Source organism: Callospermophilus lateralis, chromosome 8 (assembly GCF_048772815.1).
Source record: "Callospermophilus lateralis isolate mCalLat2 chromosome 8, mCalLat2.hap1, whole genome shotgun sequence".
Classification (NCBI taxonomy): domain Eukaryota; kingdom Metazoa; phylum Chordata; class Mammalia; order Rodentia; family Sciuridae; genus Callospermophilus; species Callospermophilus lateralis.
This window is the reverse complement of record NC_135312.1, coordinates 51,777,061-51,800,850: the sequence shown is the minus strand read 5'-3', so window position 1 is coordinate 51,800,850 and position 23,790 is coordinate 51,777,061. Positions and strand designations below refer to the sequence as shown.

General features: G+C 33.0%; 2 pseudogenes; both read left to right on the top strand.

Moving 5' to 3' along the window:
* Nucleotides 1–23,307, top strand: part of LOC143405656 (UDP-glucuronosyltransferase 2B31-like) — a 75,316-nt pseudogene extending 52,009 nt beyond the window's left edge.
* Nucleotides 16,123–16,884, top strand: LOC143406378 (UDP-glucuronosyltransferase 2B31 pseudogene; annotated as a pseudogene).
* Nucleotides 23,308–23,790: the final 483 nt, after the last annotated feature.

Genomic DNA, 23,790 nt, shown 5'->3' with positions numbered 1-23,790 from the left:
AAATAAGTAATTAGTCTCTTTCTTCAGAACATTTAGGAGACAAAGAGTAGATTTTGCCACATGTAGGCTCCCTGTTGGTCAAATGATCCACTTCACCAACTCTTCAAATGGTACTAATAGAAACACCAGTGCCCTTTTTTCTTTTTTCTTTACCTATTGCTTTTTACCAATAATGTTGTATTGTGTCCCAGTCTTTTTAATCAGTCCTCTTTAATAGTAGCTCTTTGTTTTTAATCCTTCACTCTGTAATACAGTCATCATTCATTAAATGCAATAAAATCTCGGGAAGTTCCCCACATTCTCACCCATGGAGTAGAAAAAATTCACAGACACAGAACAGTGAGTTGAGTCCTGATGGAGATAAGGCCTGACTAAACCAATAAAATAGCAATAGGATTTTCTAGCGGCATGATGGACAGTTATTTATTTGTTTCTGCTCTAATATTCTTAGCATTTCTTGAAGGTAATTATGTTTTCATGCTGTTTTTTGAGGGTTAAGATTTTAATTAGTGTATTTTAGATTGATTTGTTATTCTCTCTTTCACAATTCTGTTTCTCTTTTTGCCTTTTTTCTTGCTAACAGCCAAACTCTATTGTTCTCTCTGCCACTCTTTCTTTAATTTTTTTATTTCTATTTTTTCTACTCCACCCTCATTAACACATCTTACATTTTCTCTGAGTTTGCCCTATTCATCTCGTGAATATATAAACCTTTTCCTATCCACCCCCATCTCTTATTCTTTGTTCTTAATGAACTCTATGTTTAAGTGGATACTTACTCAGATTTATATCTTTTTATTTATTCTCAATTCTAGCATTTTTGAAGGCAGTTAATTTTCATAAATCAGTATTTAAGGACAAAGATGTTTAATTAGTAGATATCTATTTTGCTCTTATATTCTTTCATTTTTTAAATTTCTATTATTTTTTATTTTATATGTCTTTTCTCTTACTTATCTGTTTCTCTCAACTCTCTTTCTCTCGTTTCCTCACTAACAGCCAATCTCTACTGACATCTCTTTCACTCTTTATTTTGGACAGAATTTTCACTGTTGCAACTAAAGGACCAACCTGAACAGAAGAATCCTAGAGGAGGAAAGGTTTATTTGAAGGCTCACAGTTTTCAGAAGTCTCAATACAAAGACAGTCATCTTCATTCCTCTGGGCTCAAGGTGAGACAGAACATCATGGCAGAGGGAAGTGGCAGAGGGAAGAGGCTTACATCTTTATCAGAAAGCAGAGAGACTGACTCAACTCTTCAGATACAAAATATATAGACCCCAAAGCCACACTCCAAAGTCCCACCTCCTCCAGCAACACCCTATCTCTACCCTTGGTTAACCCTTATGAGGGGATAATTTCACTAATTGAGTTAAGACTCTTACAACCCAGTCATCTCTCCTTTGAACCTTCTTGCATTGTCTCACACAATGAGACAATGGGGGACACCTCATATTCAAACCATAACACTCTCCTTTTAATTTTTTACATCTTTTTTTTCTCTACCCTCATAATCATCACATCCTATATCAATTCTGTTCTATCCCTGTTCACCCCTTGAAATTGTAAACACATTTGTGAACTTACTGTTTTTACCATGGGCAATAACTGATCATATCATTTATGATTATTTTAAAAATCAACATTATAGCTTTCATAGCAAGACCCATTTGATTTAATGGTGTAAATTGTTTGTATTGGTTGTTGATATTAACCTGTCTCTCCCTAAACTATAAGGTACTGGAAACTTTCAGGGACACAGTAAGTCCACAGGGTAGAAACTTGCTACCTCAAAACCAATGGTTAGATGGGTAGACACACAAACAACATGAATAAGCAAGGGAACAAATTGCCCCCAAACCAATCCAGATACTTCAATAACAGAATCTGTCAACACCACAGTGCAAGAAATGTCAGAGAAAGAGTTTAGAATGTTCATAGTTAAACTGATCGGGGAGGTAAAAGATGATGTAAGGTAGAAAATACAGGAAGCAAAATATCACTTCAATAAAGAGACAGAAAATTTTTAAAATAAAATAAAATAAAAAATAATCAATGAACCTAAGTAAAAATTTATTGGAAAACATCACCAGCAGACTAGACTACTTGGAAGACTGATTTTCAGGTAATGAAGACAAAATATGTAATCTTGAAAATAAAGTTGGCCATGGACAAAAGATATTAAGAGACTATGAACAGAACTTCCAAAAATTATGTGATAATGAAAAGAACAAATTTAAGATTTATTGGAATAGTTGAAGGCTCAGAGATATGAACCAACAAAATTTACAACATTTTCAATAAAATAATACCTTAAAATTTCATAAATCTTAAGAATGAAACAGAAAATCAAATGCAGGACCACAAGCAGAAAATTACAACAAACCTACACCAAGGTACATTATTATAAAAATGCCTAACATACAGAATAAGGGTAGAATTTTACAGACTGTCAGAGAAAAATTACAGGTCATATTTATAGAAAACCCAATTTGGATCTCAGCTGATTTGTCATTCCAGACTCTCAAAGATAGGAAGTCTTAGAATAATATATACCAAGTTTTGAAAAAGATGGATGCCAGCCAAGAATACTGTACCCAGCAAAATTAGGCTTCAAAATTGATGATAAAACAAAAACTTTCCATGATACATAAAAGTTAAAAGAACTCATAACTAGAAAGCCTTCACTAAAAACATAGTTAATAAAATATTTTATGAAGAATAAATGAAAAATAAAAGCAAAAACCAGCAAAGGGAGAGAGTCCACAAAAATAATAGGAAATCAAAGGAGAAACTAATTCAAATGAAAAACCAGTAATTAAACAAAATGGCAGGAAATAAAAATCATTTCTTAATTATATTATTGAATGTAAATTTACTAAAATCATCAATCAAAAGACACAGACTGGAAGATTAGATTAAAAAAGAAGACTCGACAATATGCCATCTCCAAGAAACTCACCTCATAGGCAAAGACATCTACAGACTGAAGATTAAAAGATGGGAAAAAACACATACCATTCAAATGGATCTTGTAAACAAGCAGGGATCCTTATCCTCATATCAGATAAAGTAGACTTCAAACCAAAGTTAATCAGAAGGGATAAAGAAGGCTACTCATACTGCATAAGGGAATCATACATCAACAAGACATAACAATCATAAATATTTATGCCCCAAACAATGGAGCACTGACATACATATAAAAAAACACTTCAAAATTTCAAGAATCAAATACACCAAAAAACAGTAATACTAGGTGACTTTAACAAGTCCCTCTTATCACTTGGGAGATCTTCCAAACAAAAACTAAATAAAGAAGCTATGAAAGTAAAAAAATATAATCAATAGTTTAGACTTAACAGAAATATATTGACTATTTCATCCATCAATGACTGAGTATAATTTCTTCTAAGAAGCATATGGATGCTTCTCTAAAACAGACCATACCTTAAGCCACAATACCACTCTTAGCAAATACAAAAAAAAAAAAAAAGATAATACCAAGGATTTTATCAGATCATAATAGAATGAATTAGAAATAAATGATAAAATAAAAATAGAAGCTACTCTAACACAGAGACTAAATAATGTGGTATTGAATGACCAATGGGTAGTTGAAGAAATTCATGATGAAATTTAAAAAAAAAAATACTTAGAGGTAACTGAGAATAGTGACACAACATATCAAAATCTTGAGGATATTATAAACGCAGTTCTAAGAGGAAAATTCAGCTCATTCATTAAAGGAATAAAAATTCACCAAATAAATAACCTAACTTTACATCATAAAGCCCTAGAAAAAGACCAAATCAACACCAAAAGCAGTAGAAGACAGGAAATAATTAAAATCAGAATTGAAGACCTTAGATGATGGAAAGATCCCCTATGCTCTTGGATAGACAGAATTAATGTTGTTAATATGCCCATACTACCAAAAGTGCTATACAGATTTAAATTAAAATTCCAAAGACATTCTTCATAGAAAGAAGAAAGCATTCATGAAATTCTTTGGCAAACTAAGAGGCCCAGAATAGCCAAAGCAATCCTTAGCAAGAAATGTGAAGCAGGAGGCATCACAATACCAGACATTAAATTATATTACAGAGATATAATAATAGAAATAACTTGGTATTGGCACCAAAATAGACATGAAGACTAATAGAACAGTACAGAAGACACAGAAACAAACCCACATAAATATAGTTATCTCATACTAGACAATGGTGCCATAAACCTTGGGGAAAAGATATTCTCTTCAATAGGCGGTGCTCAGAAAACTGGAAATCCATATGTAGCAGAATGAAATTGACCCCTATCTCTCACCCTGCACAAAACTCAACTCAAAGTGAATCAAGAGTTTAGGCATTAGACCAGAGACCCTGAACCTAATAGAAAAAAAGTTAGGCCCAACTCTTTATCATGTTGGCTTAGGAACCAAATTCCTAACCGAGACTACTAAAACACAAAAAGTAAAATTGGGAATCAATAAATGGGTGGTATCAAACTAAAAATCTTTACAGAAAAGGAAATAATCAAGAACATGAATAAAGAGCCTACAGAATGGGAGAAAAAAAATCTATGCCACCTGCATCTCAATAAATAGAGCATTCATCATCAGTTTATATAAGAAAACCAAAAACTTAACACCAAGAAAACAAATAACCCAACAATTAAAGGAACTGAATAAACACTTTACAGAAGAAGAAATACAATCAACAAACATATGAAAAAATGTTCATCATCTCTAGCAATTACAGAAATACAAATTAAAACTGCACTGAGATTCCATCTCACTCCAATTAGAAAGGCAATTATTAAGAATACAAGTAACAATAAATGTTGATGAGGATGAGGGGAAAAAAAGGTATACTAACATTGTTGGTGTGACTGCAAATTGGTGCAATCACTCTGGAAAGCGGTACGGATATTCCTCAGAAAACTTGGAATGGAGCCACCATTTGACCCAGCTATCCCGCTCCTTGCTTTATAACCAAAAGCTTAAAATCATCATATTACAGTGATGCAGGCACATCAATGGTTTATAACAGTTCAGTTCACAATAACTTAGCTCTGGAACCAATCTAGGTGTCCTCCAACAGAAGAAAGGATAAAGAAAACCTATTACATATACACAGTGGAATATTACTCAGCCATAAAGAAAAATGAAATAATGGCATTTGCCAGTAAATGGATGGAACTAGAGACTATCAAACTAAGTGAAATAAGCCAATCTCCATAAGCCAAAGACTGAATGTTCTCTCCAATATGTAGATGTTAAGACACAACAAGGATCAGGGAGGGAAGAATAAAAGTTCATTGGATTAGATAAAAGGCAATGAAGTCAAGGGAGGGAGGAGGGGAATAGGAAAGACAGTAGAATGAATTGGATATAACTTTCCTATTTCATATATGAATACACAACCAGTGAAACCCCACATCATGTACAACCACAAGAACAAAATCCTTATTAGAATAATTTATACTCCTTGTATGTATAATATCAAAATACACTCTGGTCTCATGTTTATCTAAATATAACGAATATGTGTGTATTTTATGTGTGTGTTATTGTTAACTGAACTGTTATAAACCACTAATGTGGCTGTATCACTGTAGTATGCAAACCATACTCAAAAATACATCAAGAAGATAAAATACAATTGACCAAGTGGGTTTCATCCCATGAGTTCCAAGTTACCTCAATTTATGTAAATCAATAAATATATTTTGCTACATATATGGAATTATGGACAAGAATCATGTGGTTATCTCAATAGATGCAGAAAAAAGGCCTTTGATAAAATCTAGCATCCACTCATGTTAAAAATGCTGGAAGGGGTGTGGGGTTGTCTGACTCAGCGGTAGAATGCATGCCTAGCATGTGTGAGGCACTGGGTTCAATTCTCAGCATGCCATATAAACAAAATAAAGATTCATCAACAATTAAAACAATATTTTTTTCAAATGCTGGAAAAACTAGGGATATAAGGAAATTACCTCAACATTATGAAGGCTATAGATGATAAACTGAAAGCCAATATCACACTGAATGGACAAAAACTAAAAGCATTTCCTCTAAAATCAGAAATAAGAAAAAGATGTCCACTCTCACCAATTTTATTTAATATAGTTCTTGAAGCATGAGAAAAAGAGTAACATTAAACAGGGACGAGAGGTGGGAGGGAAAGAGTGAGAGAAGGGAAATTGCATGGAAATGGAAGGTGACCCTCATTGTTATACAAAATTACATATAAGAGGATGTGAGGGGAAAGGGAAAAAAATCAAGGGAGAGAAATGAATTACAGTAGATGGGGTAGAGATAGAAGATGGGAGGGGAGGGGAGGGGGGATAGTAGAGGATAGGAAAGATAGCAGAATACAACAGTCACTAGTATGGCAATATGTAAAAACGTGGATGTGTAATCGATGTGATTCTGCAGTCTGTATACAGGGTAAAAATGGGAGTTCATAACCCACTTGAATCAAATGTATGAAATATGATATGTCAAGAGCTTTGTAATGTTTTGAACAACCAATAAAAAATAATATAGTTCTTGAAACTTTACCTATAGCAATCAGGCAAAAGAAGAACATTAAAGAAATATTAAAAAAGAATATCTCTATTTACTGATGACATGACATATATCTAGAAGATACAAAAAAAAATTCCACCAGAAAACTTCCAGAACTGACAAATGAATTCAGCAAAGTGGTAGGATAAAAGATAGATATTCATAAATTAATAGCTTTCCTTTATTCCAACAGCAATTCTGCTGAGAAAGAAAATTCAGGAAAATCATCCCTTTAACAGTGACATTAAAAAAATACTTATAAATTAATCTAACATGAGGTAAAATATCTCTGCAATAAAAAAAACTGAGGTAAAATATCTCTACAATAAAAAGTATAGGACACTAAAGAAGGAAATTAAAGAAGACCTTAGAAGACAAAGAGACTTCCTATATTCTTGAATAGGCAGAATTAATATTGTCAAAATGGACATACTGCCAAAAGCAATGTACAGATTCAAGGCAATCACATCAAAATACCAATGACAATCTTCAAAGAACTAGAAAAAGCAGTCTTAAAATTCATTTGGAATAGCCAAAGTAATCCTGAGCAAAAAAGAGCAATGCTGAATACATCATATTGCCTGATCAAATTATACTATAGAGCTATAGTTTTAAAAAAAATAGCATGGCATTGGCACCAATGGAAGAGAATAAAAGACACAGAAACAAACCCATATATGTCATGATTCTTGACAAATGTGCCAAAAATATATGTTGGATGAAGATGGCCTTTTTAACAAATGATGCTGGGAAAGTACATATGCATATGTAGAAAAATGAAAATAGAGCCCTCTCACATTCCACAAAAGTCAAATCAAAGTGAATCAAAGACGTAGGAATTAAACTAGAAACTTTGCAATTGCTAAAAGAAAACAGGATCAACCCTCTAACTCCATATTGTTGCAGCCATCAAGTTCCTTAGTAAGACCCCTAAAGCTCAAGAGATAAAACCAAGAATCAATAAATGGGATGTCATCAAATTAAAATTTTCTTTGCAACAAAGGAAATGACCAAGAGCATGAAGAGAGAGTCTACAGAATAAGAGAAAGTCTTTCCTAGTTACTCTTCTTACAGGGAAATAATATCCTGAATAGATAAAGAATTGAAATAGTTTAGTACCAAAAAAGAAAAAAAACACCCAAATAATCAAAACAATGAATTGGCAAAAGAACTGAACAGACTTCTCTCAAAATAAAAAATACACATTCATCAAACATATGAAATGCAAATCAAAACTACAATAAGACTGCATCTCACTTCAGTCAGAACAGCAATGATCAAGAATATGCACAATAATAAATGCTGGTGAGGTTGTGGGGGAAAACATACACTTATGCATTTTTGATGGAACTACAAATTAGTGCAAGCACTCTGGAAAGCAGTATGGAGATTCTTCAAAAACTAGGAATGGAACCATCATATGACCCACTTCTGGATATTGATTCAAAAGAAGGAAAGTTGGCATATTATAGTGATATAGCCACATCAATGTTTATAGCAGCATAATTTTCATTAGCCAAGATATGGAACCAGCCCAGATGGCCATCAACAGATGAATGGATAAAGAAAATATTACGTGTGTGTGTGTGTGTGTGTGTGTGTGTAGCTTTATTCAGCCATAAAGAAGAGCAAAAATTATGTTATTTATAGGGAAATAGACATTGAAAGCATTATATTAAAAGCAAGATAAGGCAGACTCATGAAGTCAAGGGTCATATATGTATGTTTCTTTCATATGTATAAATTTAGAGATAAAAAGAAAAAGGGGAGGAGGATCTCAGGAAAGATAAAAGGGAGACAAGAAGAAAAGAGGAAGGGGGCTTGTGGGAGAAAGGAAGGAAGGGATAGAGGAGATACTAGGGAATAAAATTAACCAAATTTATGTTTGTATCTGTATGAATATGTAACAACAAATCCCACTATTATTGATAATTATCCTGCACCACTAAAAATTCAAGAATAAAAAGAAGAGTACAGTAAACTCTGGACATGAAAATAACTTGGACCTTCTTCCTAACCACTATCATGATTTTGTGGTATATATTCAAGTTGCTAACAATTAAACAAATTTAGCAACATCACAATTTTTTACTTTTTTAAATAGTGTGTGTTTATTTACAAATTATCAATGATTTCTTCTTTTCAACACTTAAGGAATTTTCAACTAGAGTAATAAAAGTGTAGGTTATGACTCACCATTACCAGTTGAAGTGTTTCTTTTGATTAGTGCTTAATAATTTGGAAACCAAAACAAATTATATGTACTTCCTAATTAGCATTCATTTACTTCTCACAAATATCTAAGAGCATTACTTGTTTTGTATATCAAAAGAAGACAAATTATAATAAGCAACTAAATGAACAAGTAGATATAAGTAAACTCCTTCCCATACCACTCAGAAAGGAATTAACAAGTCTTATTAAATTTAGAAAATGAGAGTTACAATAAAATACATAAAATAAATATATACCTTAATAGTAATTTATTACCTTTATCCACAGCAATCATTTTGACAGCAATTTCTTAAGCACTTGAATTTGTCATTAATCATCACATTTTTAATTACTATATATGAATAGATTATATTAAGTACTCAACTGATTATGGAGACATTCATGACATGTAAATATTCTATTTACTTCAGTCTTAGTAATTCTTATGATTCAAAAACTCCTGTCCTCTTTTCTATGTGTCAGGTGTTAAACCTCATGATCTCTCAATGTTTTTAGAACTCAAATATTCTCTAAATTATAAGTCATAGAATGGGTTTTGTCTTTACCTAATAGGTTCTATGGAAATTTGATGGCAAGAACTCAAATACAATAAGAACCTACACTTAGCTATACAAGGAAATTCCCCAGAATGAACTTCTTGGTAAGACTATCGAGAATAAATACTGAAAACTTGAACAGCCAGTCAGGATGATAATAGTTCAACAGGAAAAAAAATGTTTATTGAACACTTGTTATTTAAAACACTCATATGAAGTCTGGCATGATAGTTCATACTTGTATTCCCAACAATTCTGGATTATAAATTCAGGTCAACCCAGGCAATTTAGTGAAACCCTGTGGAAATGAAAAATGAAAAGGGCTGAAGATGTCACTCAGGTAAAGTGCCCCAGGGTTTGAAACCTAACTTCTTTATATTTTCTTTTAGTACTAAGGATGAGGGAAAGGGTCAATTATAAAAAGATGTCATCTTGTGGGCTGGGGATGTGACTCAAGTGGTAGTGTGCTTGCCACATAAAAATACAATTGTGTCCACCGAAAACTAAAAAATAAATATTAAAAAATTCAAAAAAAGATGTCATTTTGTTATGCTCAGTCATATTTTTTAGGCCAGAATTTAAGTATTTTTATTTCAGAAGTAATTCTCTCTCCAAGAATTTTTCCATCAACTTTTAGATTTTCTGTCTGATATTTCTACAACTTTCACTTTCCTCTGCTGAAGAAGTATTTTAAAATACTTTAAAATAAGTATTTTAAAAGAAGTATTTTAAAGTATTTTAAAAGTATTTTAAAATAATAAAAAATAGCTCTTATTATCAGTGTTTCTTCATTTTCTATGAACATAAAACCTGAATCTTTATCATGAAGTGATAACTAACATATTTCATATGAAGTGTATCCTCACCTTCCTCCTAATCAAGCACCCCACCACCACCACTCCCTGCTGCTTGGGGCGCGCTACATACTAAATTCAATGATTTCACTACTTCTTTGTAAGAAAATGTCTTGACATGCCCTCCTTAACTTATTTTTTATTGGCACATGCTGCTTTTTTAACTCCCAATTTTTCATTTATTTTCTCCACTTAAAATCTTGTGTTCATGTTTCAAGTCTCAAGTCATGTACCTCTCCTTCCATGTAGCTTTCATTTACTTCTCCAGTAGATGAAGGTGCTTCATCCTATGAGACATGATAGAAATGTCAAAGTGGAATCATACCCAAAATAATCTATTATCTAAAATGCATTGCCCTTTTAGTCCCTTTTACTCACATTTCTCATTTCATTTCTAAGACTTTTAATTAATAATTTTGTTGACATTCACTCAGTCCTAGGTCATCCAAAAACAAAAACTTTTATAATTCACAGTTGAACCAATTACATCTGTGAGGTGACCTACCATGGGATCCCTATGGTGGGCATTCTTTTGTTTGCATATTATCTGATAACATTGCTTATGTGAAGGCCAAGCGAGAAGCTATTAGATTGGACATGGCCAAGTGCAGATCTTCTCAAGACCTTAAGCGTGAAATTAATAATCCTTCATGAGTATAGCAACTTTGTCATTAGGTATTATTAATAGAAGGATTGTCTATTCATCAAGGAGTATGAATTTCAGACAATTTCTAGAGGCTAATTTCTAGAATTTAAGTGATTTAAGCCATGTGAAATCTGTTTGTATTTGCAACCAAACAGATGAAATTTAGTGTTTCAGAACTGTTGTCTACTTCAACTATAGTAACTATTTCAAAGTTGCATTGACCTCATCATTTACATGGGTAATCAATTAGTGTAATTTTTCTAGGCATACATAAAATGTTTGCCATATATACAAGCTATTTGCAATAAGGATGTAATTTTTAAAATATGATGGAATCTACATGAAGAAAGAATAATGAATTTGAATAAATATGACAAATGTCTTAATTATATAAATAAAATTTCTGGAACTAAATTTTGACTCAAATCTTTATTTTATTATTATAATTATTTTATCAGAGTTCATTAATGATATAGAACACACATATATAAAATTTGCCTTTTTAAATTAGAAAACTCAAATTCAAATATATTTACTATGTTTAAAGAATTATGAAACTTTCATAGCACTATAATTTTAGGAAACTTTATCACCAAAAGACATGTGAATTTGCATTGAAATTAGTCCTAGACAATCATCATTTATGTTTTATCTCTATCAATTATCCTCTTCTGGATATTTCATCAAAACATACCAATCCCATTATTTTCTTTATACTTACTTACTTTTACTAGCATATTTTTATTTCATCTATGTTGTACCATACATAAGAATTTGATTTCTATTCTCCCTGAATAATATTTTATGATTGGATATATCACATGCCATTTATTAATGTGATACATTCTGGATGTCTTTGTTGCTCCCAATTTTGGTAATATATATATATATATATATATATATATATATATATATATATATATATATATATATATATATATAGTGTGTGTGTGTGATCATATCTTTTCATTTCTTCTGGGTACATAATACAAATGGAATCTCTGAGTCCATTTTGTACACATATGGGAACTTTATGGGTATAAGGTATACCAAAATTTTTTCCAAAGCAGTTACAAACTTTTCATTGCAATCAGCAATATAAGGGGGTTGTAATTTTTCTACATAATTGCTAACACATTATCATCTACTCTTTTTTATCATAACCTTTCTAGTGGACAGGAGATTATGGCTTATTGTAGCCTTGATTTGAATTTCCAATATGGCTTTAGCAAATTCTTTCAAGTTCTTATTGACAATTAATAGAGTATCTTGAGAAAAATATGAATTCACATTTTTTACACATTTTTAATAGGATTGTCTTTTTATTATTGATTGTAGTGATTCTCTATAGACTATGGATATAAGCCTCTTAGCAGATGTATGATTTGTAAATATTTTCTACCATTCTAAATGAATTGATATAAAAATCTTTATGATATCTTTTCAAGCACATTAAAATGTCCTGCATGGTATTTGATAAAATAATTTTTTTAAAAATTAACCTTTTCCATTCTCCAAAGCAAAAAAAAAAAAATATTGTGGAATGTGTAGTATCCAGATATCATGGCTATCATAATTCAGCATTCATTATTGCTACTGGCAGTATTATCTCTAAGCAGAATATCACTTTAAAACTACATTACCAAGAAGAAGATAGTGGACACAAGAGATAATGTTTAGAATTTCTAAAATATGGAAGTTAAGAAATATCCTTCTAAGTAATTCAGAGTCAACAAACATCTTAATGAGAACTTTCATTTCACTAGTTAAACTCAAATGTACATATCCAAAAGAAATATTTAAGAATGTTAACTAAAAAAGAAGAAAGAAATTTACAAGAATGTTTTATGACAAAATTATTACAAGTGGCAAAAAAGTTATCTACTCAAATGTCTGTTATATATAAAACAATGAGATAACTCATAATAGTTTTATAAATAAAATGTAGCAATAGAGTTACACCACAGCTCCTACCCAAAATACAGGCCCAATTGAGAATATACCATATGATGACAATATATAGCCATATAAAACTAAGCTATGTGTTAAAAGTCAAGATCATAATTAATTTGGGGAAGGTAGTAGTGACTAAAGGTACTCATGAGCAGGGGTGCTTCTGGGAAGAAGGGATATTCTGTATCATGATCCTGTTGGTAGATACATTGCTGTCCTTGGTCCGCCATATTTACCAAGCTAATTGTGAAATGTCCAGCTGGTCACTTAGGATATGTGAAATTTTTATGTATTTTATACTTAAATTTAGGGTTTATCATACAAAATATAATATTTTTTGTATTTTAAAATATTTGGAAACAAATACAAAAAATAAACACAAACTAATAGAAGGAATGCCTAGGGCTCCCATGCTAATATGACCTGGAAACACACCTCAGAGAAGTGATGCTTAAGCCAAGACCTCAATCAAGACAAGTGAGCAAGACTTGTGGTGCTGCAGGGAAGGATGCCCAAGGAAAGGGATAGGGAGAACTTAAAGTATGAAGGTGTACAGGTGAGAATACACTTGGTGTCATCAGGGAAAGGGAGGAAGACAAATGCTCCTAGACAGAATCAGCAAGGACAAAATGAAGCAGAAAACATTGCCGTTGTCTGACCAATTAGAAACTTCAAGCCCCAGAATGGGTTTGGATTTTATTCTAATGGCGGTAAGAAGCCAGATGGAAATTTTAAGAAAGATAGTAACATAATTGGATACACATATTAAAAATTACTTCTGTCTACTAGGTAGAAATTAGAACGTAGGGGGTAGAAGAGAAGTGGAAGGGACTGATCAGAAGGCATTTCACCAAGAAGACACAATTCTTTAAAAATGCCAAGATAATCACTCCACATTTCATTTTTTTTCCAGAATATACAAAAAAAAAAAAAATAACACCAAAAAAACAAAAAACCCAATTAATAAATGGACAAAGGAACTAAACAGACACTTCACAGAAGAAGAAATACATTGGTCAACAAATATATAAAAAAATGTTCAACATCTCTAGAAATTAGAAACAAAACTACACTGAGATTCCATCTCACTTCAGTCAGAGTGGCAATTATCAAGAATACAAGTAAGAATAAATGCTGGCAAAAATATAGAAGAAAAGTTTCACTCATACATTGTGAATGGAACTGCAAATTGGTGCAAAAACTCTGGAAAGCAGTATGGATATTCCTTACAAAACTTGGAATGGAACCACCATTTAATGCAGTTATCCCACTCTTTGTATATACACAAAGGACTTAAAATCATCATACTGCAGAGATTCGGCCACATCAATGTTTATAGCAGCTCACTAACAATAGCAAAGCTAGGGAACCAACCTAAGTGCATTTCAACGCATGAATGGATACAAAAAAATATGGCACATACACATAATGAAATATTACTCAGCCATAAAGAAGAATGGAATTATGCATTTGCCAGTATATGGGTGGAACTGCAACTATCATCCTAAATGAAATAAATAAATCCCCACAAACTAAAGGCCAAATGTTCTAACATACAGATGCTAAAACGCAACAAGCTGGGGGAGGGAAGAATAGAAGTTCATTGGAATAAAGAGGAGGGAGGAGGATGCAAATAGGAAATACAATAGAATGAATCAGACACAGCTTTCCTATGTTCATATATGAATACATGTATCCACATCATGTACAATGACAATAATTGGGTCTTTATTAGAATGTTATATACCATACATTAAAAATACAATCTACTGCCATATATATCTAAAAAAACAAATAAAATATTACAAAAAATCTATGAATAAATATATCATTAAATTTCTCTACCTGTAAAACTCTAAATTCACACAATTTTTGTGAAATTACTTTGTTTCTAATATCAATATTTAATGCATTTTATAGTAACTAGTGACCTTTGTTAGTGACTTCAAAAAATTGTGGTGACTTGACATATGATTATACTCTGACAACCTCAACAAACCATGTCCCCTCTCAGTGAACTTTCTGGCTGAATTTTAGCAAGGCTTGTAGCTCCCTCAACAAAGAGAATATAGTAGAAGTAACATACTTTATTTTTGAAGACTATTAGAAAAGACAACACGTGTTCTCTTTGTCTTTAGTTTCTGTCCCTGTGCTCTTTTTCTGTTTGTGCCTTTCTCTCTTATTCAATCCTCCATTCTCTATAGAATCTGAGTCAGAACAGATGCCCCCCACGATAAATGACCCTTTATGGAGAAAGAGAGAGTTGTCCCACTTGTTCCAACCCACCATCAGTTTGACTTTTTCTTGACAATCACCAGATGAGTAAATGAATGATCTTCCACGATTACATCCCTGCCACCACAGGACTATATGCACCTAAGAAAGCCTGTGTAAGAACCACCTTGCTGAGCCCAGTCAACAAACCAAACTATGAAAGAAGACAACAAAAAAGTTGCTGTTCTAGTCCTCTACATTTGAGGGTAATTTGTTAAACAGTGATAGATACCTGGACATTAAATTGACATATTTTTAATTATACTAATGAAATACTCTTTCAGTTAATACAGAGGTATATAAAGGGGAGTCAAAAAATGTAACATTGAAAGTAACTATTACCAAGAAATGGAGTCAGTATAACATAATGGTAAATGGTTCATAATCTGTACCTAGATAGCTTTGATACTAGTCCCTTCAAAGTGCTATAGAGAGACAAAAAGTATATTAGAGGTTCCTAGGACTGGAAAAAGAGAATGGGTAGAGGCATAGGGCTTATTTCCAGGACGCTAAAATGCTTGAATCTTGATTTCAGTGTGGGTTTACAATTCAGAGATAGTACTGTGAACCACTGAGCTTTATGCTTATTGCTGAATTGTATGATATGTGATTTATGTGAAAACAAGATTGCCACCACACCAAAAAAAAAAAAAAAATCCATTGAAGGAAGTTATCCCCAAATGCTGATTCACCAGGATCATGACTACATTTCTGCTTCTGTACAAAGAAGCTGCAAACAAAAGTAACATGTCACATGCCACTGTTCTTACATTATTCTAACACCTCAACTATAACATAAGTGACACATATGTGTAAGGCCATCAACTCTTAACTACAGGAAAGCACTCAGAAAGGAATCATGGCATATCTACACAGGGACATGAGGTCATCTACCATCTGCTTTTCCCACTTGGCAGTCAGACACTCTGTCTGTTAGTGTATGTATTTACTTAGGTGTGTACAAGTTACATTTTAACTAATGATTTCTGCTTGGATATCAGCAAGAGCAGAGGGAATCCAGTGTGAAAGGAAGCCTTGCATCTCACCAGGATGTCTACGAAAATGACTGTAGTTTTGCTTCTGTTACAGCTGAGTAGTCACTTTGGTTCTGGAAGTTGTGGAAAGGTGCTTGTGTGGCCAATGGAATACAGCCAGTGATCAATATAAAGACAATATTGGATGAACTAGTCCAGAGGGCTTATGAGGTGACTGTTCTGAAATCCTCAGCTTCCTTTTCTTTTAATGTTGAAGAAGGATCTGCTATTAAATTTGAGTCTTACCCCACAGCAATGTCTAGAAATGACTTGGAGGATTTTTACATTGAAGCAATAAGAAAACTGATTTATGAGCTGCCAAAAGAATCAATTTGGACACACTTTTCACTGTTGCAAGAAATAATATGGGAATATTCTGAATACTTTGAGACACTCTGTAAAGATGTAGTTTTCAACAAGAATCTTATGACAAAACTACGTGGATCCAAGTTCGATGTCATTCTTGCAGATGCATTTGGTCCCTGTGGCGAGCTGCTAGCTGAGCTACTTAAAAGAAGAAAAAAAAGCGAGTGTACACGAATTACCATTCATTTTTTGGCTACATGTATGAAAAACATAGTGCAGGACTTTCATTCCCTCCTTCCTATGTGCCTGTTCTTATGTCAGAATTAAGTGATCAAATGACATTCATGGAGTGGATAAAAAACATGCTGTATGTGCTTTATTTTGATTTTTGGTTCCAACATTTAATGAGAAGAAGTGGAATCAGTTTTACAGTGAAGCTTTAGGTAAGCCCTATTTTCTAAAAGCAATATAAATTCCAAAATTTGCCATGTCTTTGAGGGTGAGCCTGAAGGAATATGAAATCAGAGAAGTTAATCTTTTGAAAGTATGGTGATAAAATAAAAATATTTTATCACAATAATACATCAAAGCCAAAACACTATGGAAAAGCTTAAATTGTTGATTCAGTTTAAAATCTTTGGACATAACAGGAAGCCAAACACACACACACACACACACACACACACACACACACACATACACACACACAAAAAAAAAAGCCACTAAGGACTTCCCTAGGCAGTCAACACATTTATTATCATTTATTTTATCCATATTATTTCATTTTCAAAAGCAATAATTATAAATGTCACTAAATATCTTCATGAGTGTAGAATGTAGGTTAAGAACCTCCACAGATTCCTAGAATAAGCATCTATGTAGTTTTGAGGAAACTGTCTCCATATCTTTATGTTAGTTCCCTCATTTATAAATTCAATTATTTTGTCACTTTGACATTAAAGGCAGTAAGGCAGATTTCATTAGGTTCTGAACACTAAGTGTAGGCACCATTGCAACTGGATTTTGTAGAAAGATAAACTAAGTTCAACTCTGAATACAAGGCAAAGGATATATTTAGAGAAAAGGTGTAAGGTAAGGGTCAGTGGATAGAAAGTTATAAAGAGGAAACATAAAGGGCTGCCAGGATTCTGACCACACTGACCTAACAAGATAGTTGCTAAAGGCAGGCCAGTGTGATATCTAAGTTAGGAGGAGTTTGAGAGACCTGATAATATCTTATATTAGATACACAGTATTAGATATCAACGTTGGCAGATTCTAGTTAAACTAATTTAACAAGACTCAAATTTAGAGGATTCTCAATTTGACAATACAAAGAAGAATACCCAAATACTAACTGCAAAGAAGAGGCACAAAAGCTAGCTCCTGTAGGGGATGCAATTTCAGAAAGAACAACAAGCATTTGGTCAAGGAGAAAAACATTCTCACTAGTCTGTAATGACTATTTCATTTCATGTTTGAACACACACACACAGAAATATGCATACACTTGCATATATACATAATAAAGGGAATGTATTTCATATAAGAAATCTGTCTCCAACAAAACTAAGTGATTCAGTTTTTTTTAAAAAAGACAACAGGCTGGGGATGTAGCTCATTGGAAAAGCACTTGACTGGCGTGCATAAGGCCCTAGATTCAAATTCTGGAAACATACACACACACACACACACACACACACACACATAATGGGAGTGACAGCCAGTATCTCATTAGGGGGTTCTTCTTATACCCTGATGAGGAGGGTATAAGCCACTAGAAAACTTAACGTCTCAAATAATTAGTGAAGAACAAACACAAATAGTCAGAAATATATTTACATTAAGCAGAACCCTGATAGATCTAGTCTACTGGGTACTGGAACTGGACAAAAGAAAGATGGATACACTGGTTTATTTAAGGGAGTATATCAAAGGCAGAAATAAGGTTTTCAGGGAGGAGTCTTGCTTTGTAATGTCTTCCAGTCAGCAGGTTGATTGACATATTGGCAGGCCACACCCATCTCAGGTGCTGTGTGGACCATGCCAAAGCAGGACAGACTGTCCTTGGGCAATTAACCAGAGAAAATGTCCACTGGTCATTCCCAGACACTAGATGTTTCTATCCACTAGGCTTTGATGCTCAGTGACCCACACACAACCCATGGATGGCTCATCACACACACACCCCAATACTGAATTAAAAATAAATTAATGATTTACCAATTCCACTTCTAGATAGATTGTAGAAGAATTGATTGAAGGACCTCGACAAGGTATTGAACCAAGGACAATCATAAAACTATTCCTGGAAGTGAAGAGGTAGAAACAACCTAGGTATTCCTTAAAGGGTTTATTGATAAAGAAAATGTACATAAAAATATCACTAAGCCTTAACAACTTTGAGGAATTGGGACACATGCTACAATATTAAAAAAATTACACTAATATAAGTCTGTCAAAAAATAAATTACTATAAATCCACTGATATAAATACCTGACTAATCAATTTCATAGGAGCAGAAAGTAGAAATATGGTAGACAATGGACCAGAGGAAAAAGAAACCAGGAGTCCTTAACTTATACAAATTTCCTTTGTAAAAAATAAAAAATGTTTGCAAAAGAATGTGAAATATATGCATGTAGAATACTACAGAAGTTTAAACCTTTAGAAATGGTTATAACTATTTATTACATTATGTATATTTAACTTAATTTTAAAAGAGCCAAACATAACTGCTGTTAATACTTGATTTCTCTCCTTAAATAGTTGTACCAAACCTTACAATAGTCTGTGTTCTGCCTTTGCTCTGTTGTGATGGAACAAATTCTTTCCTTTATAGGAAATGGAAGACTTCGTCCAGAGCTCTGGAGAGAATGGTGTTGTGGTGTCAGTGGTCAATAACATGACTGAAGAAAGGGCCAGTGTGATTGCATCACCCTTGCCCAGATTCCACAAGAGGTTAGATAAAGTGCCCTAATGGTAGAGAACTACTGAATAAGTAGTTATTTAATTATCTTAAGCTCTGTAAATGTTCTTATTATAGAATCACTTTTCAACGTGAAAGGTTAACTGTCTTGATAGTGCAAATTTTTTTCAGAAATCACCTTTAAAACAAAATATACACAGAAAATTCTAAAATTGCATGAAGCATATTCTTGATTAACAACATTTGGCATTAACATTGTGCTCAGAAAGAAATATATTTTACAGATGCAATATGAACTTGGTATTAAAAGAGTTTTGCAGGTAGATACACAGTAATCTCCAAATTCTGCCCTATCATTTCCTCCATTAACTTGCAGAATTTCTGAGGACACAGTACACACTACAGACATAATCAGCATGGAGTTAAATATTAGACAGTAACTTCCTCAGTGTCATAGCAATGGCAGGTAATGAAAAGTCTGAATAGCATCATACAGCATCATTATCCTATGTAATACTGGCCTCGATTCTCCCCCTATATGTTGGAAGGGGCCTACTCATGATCTCTTTATGATGCTAGGTACAGAAAGGAAGTCCAGGGATCACCAACCCTGAGTCTAGGTATCCACCAAACCAAGGAGACTGAGAGGAAACAAACCAGTCTGCTCCAGTGGATGTGGCCCTATTAATTTCTCAAGAAGGAAGGTATAAGAGAATAGATGCAGATGGGATCCTGTGCATTAAAACTGTGACCCTACAAGGTCCAAATACTAATAACCTATGAAAAAAGTGGTTATAGATAAACTTCACATATCAAGACAAAAGTTAATATTAAATTTAGCATATGAGAACTAGTATCAAATATATATTTCTAAAACAAAATAAATGTAAGTCATTAGAAATTTTTTACATATTATCCTCTAGATTATAATTATCAATTTCTTAAATATTTGTATTTGATATTGATAAACTCATTTATCTAAGCTTCTCCTTATATAAAGCTACTATTTATATGACCTTGATTAAATATAAAAATACAGGAAAATTATGTACTATTTACATCCCCATTTCAATAGATCACATTATTTATTGTCTCTTGATCTCATTTCTTTATCTTTCATAGAATATGTATTTAAGTATGTGATTTTTTTCTTCATCTCTTTAAAATTCTAACATCCTATAATTTGAAATTTAACTCAACTTATAAGAGGTTTGCTATACCCTAATAAGTCATATGGAGATTTGATGGCAAGAAACCAGCTACCTTAGGACCTAATATTTGAATTTACAAGTGGATTCCCTAGAATAATCTTCTTGGTAAGACTCAGGAGAACAAATCTCAAAAACATGAGTAATAGCCAATCAGAAAGATAATAGTTCAACAGAAAATAAACTTATAAAAATTTATTAAGAAAAATTCAAAATAACCCATTTTTTAAAAATTTTCTTTTTAGTCCTAGAGGGAAAACAAATAAAGAAAATTTGGGGGCATTTTATTATACAAATTCGCATTCTTTGTGGTCATAGTCCAAGAATCTATATTTCAGGGGTAATGACCTCTCACAGAGAATTTTTTAGTCACTTCCTAGATTGTCCGTTATTGCCTATTTCTACAATTTTACACCTATCCTGTGATCTACAATAGTTCTATCTGAAATGCCAATGAAAAAAAATTTTATTTCTTTTGTTTATTGCCAAGGTGTGGCATTACTCCCTCACATAAGAACTTCATGTTAATATTTAAATGCCAATCTAATTGCCAAACAAGTGGCAGGATTTTTAATTTCTAACAGCTGTGTTGGAGAGTTCCAATTTTTCCACATCACTGCTAAAAGTTGCCATCATCTGTCTTTTTTTTGGCGGGGGAAGGTACTGGGGGTTGAAGTCAGAGGCACCTGGCCACTGAGCCACATCTCCAGCTCTATTTTGTATTTTATTTAGAGTCAGGGTCTCACCACTGAGTTGCTTAGTGCCTCACCGCTGCTGAGGCTGGTTTTAAATTCATAATCCTCTTGTGTCAGCCTTCAGAGCCAGTGGGATTACAGGCGTGCACCACCATGCCTGGCCCATGTGACTTCTTTTTATTATATCCATCCTAGTGGTTATGAAGTGGTATCTCACTGTGATCTTGATTTGCATTTCACAGGTTGATTAAAATGAATGGTTATTCACATGCATACTAGATATTCATGTTTGTTCTTTGTAGAAATAATAATTCTAGTCTTTAAATCCTTTCTTAATTAGGTTATTTGTCCTCTTAAGTTAGTCTTTATTATGGAGACACGTTCATCATGAGATATTTGATTTGCATGTATTTTCTTATATTCTGAATAGATGAGTTCATCACTTTCTTAATGATGCACTTGGAAAACAAATAATTTCAATTTTTATAAAATATCTGTTATAGTAAAATTTTCCCTTGATCCAACAAAAATAGTTCTGTAAAATGTATAGTGCTTAGCTTTCTAGTATCAAGTCAGCATTGATTATGACTACCAATACTCATTATTTAAGTATCACCTATAGGAATACCTTGACAATGTATTATCAAAAAAGAAATTTGTAGAACATTTGAATGTTAAAAATTCTTTAAAAGCAGATAAGAAAAAAATAAACATAATGCAAGTTGGAAAAATGGTAAAGAAAATGTGAAATAAGGTGGTACATTTAAATATGAATATATCAGTATCTACATTAATTATTAACTACATCATTAAGAGATAAAAGGTTTTCAGACTGGATGTTTAAAACCCACAATATACTTTTATAAGATATGCTTAATTTAATTACATAGAAAGGCTATGAGTAAAGAGATAAAAGATTTCAAGTCTCAATCAAGCTTTTGCAGCTGGCCATGCATATTATTTCATGCATATAATTTCAGTGATTTGTGAGAGAGGATTGTGAGCTCAAGGCAAGCCTCAGCAATTTAAAGAGACCCTTTCTCAAAGTAAAATATAAGGAGTGTGTGAAATGACTTTTCAACCAGTCTCTGTTTTCACTCTTCTTTTTTTTTTTAAGAGAGAGAGAGAGAGAGAGAGAAAATTAAAAAATAAATATTAAAAAATTCTCTCTCTCTCTCTTAAAAAAAGAGTGAAAACAGAGATTGGTTGAAAGTCATTTCACACACTACGACACAATTGCTCTTAAAAGACTTCAAGATGATCATCTCAATTGCACTGTCTTATTTATAGTGCTTAGAATGAATTATTATCATTTTCTTTGCTGCAAGAGATTTATTTTCTCAATCAGCCTTCCATTTTTATTTCGGAGAATATTTGTCAATAAGAAAATTCCAAATTAAAAACTAAACTTTCTACAAAAATCTAACCAAAAACTCACAAAAATATATGACTATTCCTTGCATGTGTGGTACTGGGAATTTAACTCAGGCCTTTGTTCATGGCAAGTGCTCTACCACTGAGCTATATCCTCAACCCTTTTTATTTTATTTTGAGACAATGTCTTACTAAGTTGCCCAGGCTTAGCCTTGAACTTGTTATTCTGCCTCAGCCTCCCAAATAGCTGGGATACAGGCTTGTGTCACCAAACTGGCCCTTCTATGGCTATTCTATGGCACTTCTTTTCATTCAGTTTTATGAAAATTTCTAAAAATTTTTCATAGACTTAACATACTTATGCAAATTAACTTGCTTTAAATATTGGTGTCTTATGGTTTGTCCTTTAGACATAAAGAAAATGCTATGAGGCTCTTAAGAATTCACCATGATCAGCCAGTGAAGCCTCTGGACCGAGCTGTCTTCTGGATTGAGTTTGTCATGCGCCACAAAGGAGCTAACACCTCCGGTTGCTGCTCATGACCTTTCCTGGTTCCAGTACTACTCTTTGGATGTGCTTGGGTTCCTGCTGGCCTATGTGGCAGCTGTGATGTTCATCATCACTAAATGTTGTCTGTTTTGTTGCCAGAAGTTAGCTAAAACAGGAAAGAAGAAAAAAAGAGCATAGTTTTACCTAGACCCAAAGCTGGGGTCCTGACAGATAAGCCTCCTCCAGTTCATTTTCACAAGAAGAGATTGTCAACAAGGCTCTTTCTTCTGGTGACAAAACTACTTTTCACAACTTACCTAATCAAGGCACAGCTTAGTTTTCAGTGATATACCACTTGTTTATTGTCCCTCAATAGATGAATGGGAAAAGAAAACGCCGTATACATACTCAATGGAATATTATTCAGCTTTAACAAAGAATAAAATTATGGCATTAGCCAGTAATTGATTGGAGTTGGAGAACATCATGCTAAGTGAAATAAGTCAATCACACAAAACCAAAGGCTGAATGTTTTCTCTAATATGCAGATGCTAATTCATAATAAGGCAGGGAACACTAGGGAAGAATAGCCTTACCTTAGATTAGGTAGAGGGAAGTGATGGGAGTGAAGGGGAGGGGATGTAAGGATAGGAAAGATAGTAGAATGAAACAGACATTATT